The 3,547-nt window shown below is 42.0% G+C and overlaps 1 non-coding gene across 1 annotated transcript; it reads left to right on the top strand.

Annotated features, from left to right (window-relative positions):
• The first annotated feature begins 789 nt into the window (after positions 1 to 789).
• TRNAR-GCG (transfer RNA arginine (anticodon GCG)) lies at positions 790 to 862 on the top strand. The gene has a single exon. It is a non-coding gene; the product is annotated as a tRNA-Arg (tRNA).
• Positions 863 to 3,547: the final 2,685 nt, after the last annotated feature.

Raw genomic sequence — 3,547 nt, 5'->3', positions numbered from 1 at the left:
TTGCCTAAGGATTCTGGAGGCTGCCTTACTCCATCTTCAGCTCCTGGCTGTCTTACTCCATCTTCAGCAATGGTGGATTAAGTCCATCTTATGCTTCAAATCTCTCCTATGGCTTTTTTCATCACATTTTTCTGACTGACTCTTGGCTCATGTGATTAGATTGTCCCCACATGGATAATCTATGAAACTCTCCCTATCTCAGGGTCTATAACCTTAATCACATTGCCAAGTCCCTTTTGCCATATAATGTAACATGTGCACAGGATCCAGGGATTAGGAGCTGGGCATTTTGGGGGGATCATTTTTCTGCCTACCACCGAGAGTAAACTGTTATTGTTATCTGATGCAATAGCCAAATAGAGTGAGAAATAAGAAACGGACCTAAGACTTGGTGATTGGAAGTCTAAGGTGCCCTTTGGGATAATTGCTTCCATGGAGTGATGAGGGCAGAGGACAGCTTGTTGGGCTTAATGGAGGGTGAGTGTGGACAGGAGGTGGTAGCAGAGTCATGCCATACGCAGAGCTCTGGGGTTATTGTTACTCAGAGGTAGCCAGAGTTCAGTACTTGTTTACAAAGTGCAGACCTCTCTCTCCAGTAGTTTGGTGACAAAGTGAAGGAAAACAGAAGCACACCTGAAGCTTTCTCCCTGGAGAAATAGAAATGGAAGATGAACAGATGAGTGCCAGAGAAGGTAATTGAAGATAGCTGTTGAGGGTTTCTTTGGAGATGGAAAGGAGTAGGGCCAAGTCAAGTTGAAGGGTTGGCCTTAAAAAGGAGGAGCAGGGACTTCCCTGGTGGTCTAGTGGCTAAGACTCTGCACTGCGAATGTAGGGGGCCCAGGTTCGATCCCTGGTCAGGGAACTAGATCCCACATGCAGCAACTAAGAATTCGCATGCCGCGATGAAGATCCTGCGTGCCAAAACTAAGACCCAGCGCAGCCAAATAAATAAATAAATATTAAAAAAAGGGGGGGATGGGTGGGAATCTTTGTACCTGTTATACGAAGGAAGAAGAGGATATATGAAAACAGTCATTTAAAAGCAAAAAAGAAAAGAGATGGAGATGATTATGTTAGAGAGGTGGTGATCTTTGAAGGAGGATTGTGGTTTTTTGTGTGTATCCATGAGGGGTGTGGAGGGGTGGGACTGGGGAGATAGGAGCTTGAACTGAAAAACTGCCAGAAGTTCCTGTTGTTTTTTTTGCAATAGGCTTCCTTTTTTTTTTTTTTTCCTGTTCCTCCATTACATGTGAGGCAGGTGATAGCCAACTCAAATCTCCCAAGTGTGCAACTGCAACAACCAGGTCAGACTGATTAAACTCTTAATTCTAATTCTAAATTTTTTAGGAAGAAACAATGTGACTAGTTTCTCTTGGTTCAGATGTTCGCTCTTAATCCAATCAGCCATGACTAAAAGGAGCCCGTACCTGGGAGCATTTCATGGCAGTCATTTCCCAGAGGAGGTGATAAGGTAGTACCCCAGGAGCTTCAGTGCTGGTGGGATAGTTTTAACCAATATAATGAAACCAGTAAGGATGGAAACAGTGGATGAATGGCTGATGGTTGTAATAACAACGATTATCATGATTAGATAACTACTGGAGCTGGGGTTTGGGGGTTTATCCTGAGGGTTTCTATGGATCACCAAATGGAAGAAAGCATGAGAGGCTATTTTTAAAAGGACTGTTTTAGGATATATATATATATATATATATATATATATATATATATATTTTTTTTTTTTTTTTTTTTTTTTTTTTTTAAGGGAAAAGGGGGAAAAAAACCACACCAGGGAAAAGAGGAGTTTGGAATGAGGAAATGAAAAGGGAAGGCAGCCCACTTGACACCAGATATTTTTGGCTAACTTCCATGACCAGGGCAGAGATCTCTTCCCTGGAGGTGGGCAGTGCTCACCCAAGATGCTCAGTCACACCTGGGATGGAGCATTCCAGAAGCCAGGGCATAGTCTGCTAAGTTCAGAAAATCTGAACAGATTAAAATGATGCTAGGCATTAATGTGGCTTCGCTCAGTGAATTTCCTTCCTTCAATTAACAAGATTACTATCATTGTTATTAAATTAAATTATTTCATGTGTGAAGAAACCAATTTTCAAAAATCAAATTGCCTTATTGAGTGTTTTCTGGGCCAAAGTCATTGAAGACCAGAGTTCTAAATATGATAACAAGGGACTTCCCCGGTGGTCCAGTGGGTAAGACTCCGTGCTCCCAATGCAAGGGGCCCGGGTTCGATCCCGGGTCGGGGAACTAGATCCCGCATGCGTGCCGCCACTAAGAGTCTGCATCCCACAACTAAGAAGTCCGCATGCTGCAACTAAGAGATCCCGCATGCCGCAACAAAGAACCTGCGTGCCACAACTAGGACCTGGTGCAGCCAAAATAAATTACCAAAATTAAAAAAATAATAATAAAAAAAATAAATATAAAAAAAAGTAAAGATGGTAACGAAAAGGTAACCCCAACATCCAGGTATGTAAACAAGATGATGGGAGACCCATGTACTCTACTCTGTACAACTACTGTGTTCCATTTTCATGGCATGTGTATCAAAGTCTACATGAATATTGAGGGCTTGTCACTGTGGGCGTACCTGTTATGCTCCTCCTCGGAAACATAGTCATAAATGGGTTGAGACCCTTTCATAAATGAAGGCCAGGGAGGAAGCTCTAATTTTAGAAGTAATTCTACTTAAATAATTATGATGAGTTTCAAGTCACTGAGAATATTAGTTCTTAATGAGAACATCGATAGGTCTATAGCTCAAATGAGGTGAAAGCCACTACTAGTTTTGTAATGCATCAGCTTAAATGGTCCACTGACACAAGTCCACACTTGACTTTCTTCGTTATGCATTACCAAGGAGAAGAAATAAATCTCGCCATGAGGTTTGCTGGAGCAAAATAATTCACCTCAGTGGTATCTCTGTTACCCTAAATTTCATTCTTTCCTTGATGGCTGTATCAACACACACTGATCATCTTTGACTACAAAGTCAAGACTTGAATGGATTTAACTTCTTTTCATAGGAAACTTCTTAAGTGGAGACTTTTTGTGCCTAACACTTTACCGTCAATTGCTAAAGACGTTGCTTAACAGTGTTATAATTATGTATGAATTCAAAGCCAATTTAAGATCGAGTATCCATCTGGATATAGGTATGTTGTTAAGTATATATAGTTTGCCTTCAGTTGATAAGAAGAGTCTCGTCCATTGTTTTTACTTTTCATCATGCCTTTGAAGCCGAATCCGGCCTCTGTTCCCCAGCACCGAATTAAATCTCGGAGACAGAGTTTTGGACAAAGTAGAAAAGAATAGCTTTATTGCTTTGCTAGGCAAAGGGGTCCACAGCGAGCTAAAGCCCTCAAGACTCTGTGTCCCCACCTGGAGGGGTAGTGAGGAGTTTTATAGTAATGGTTCAAAGAGGGCGTGGTCAGCTCGTGGGCATTCTTCTGATTGGTTGGTGGTGAGGTAAGTGGGAGGCAGCATCGTCATCCTTCTGGTTCCAACTGGTCTGGGGTCTACGTGCTTG

This window comes from Eubalaena glacialis, chromosome 6 (assembly GCF_028564815.1).
Source record: "Eubalaena glacialis isolate mEubGla1 chromosome 6, mEubGla1.1.hap2.+ XY, whole genome shotgun sequence".
Taxonomy (NCBI): domain Eukaryota; kingdom Metazoa; phylum Chordata; class Mammalia; order Artiodactyla; family Balaenidae; genus Eubalaena; species Eubalaena glacialis.
The sequence above is the reverse complement of the archived record's forward strand: the minus strand, read 5'-3'. Positions and strand labels throughout refer to the sequence as shown.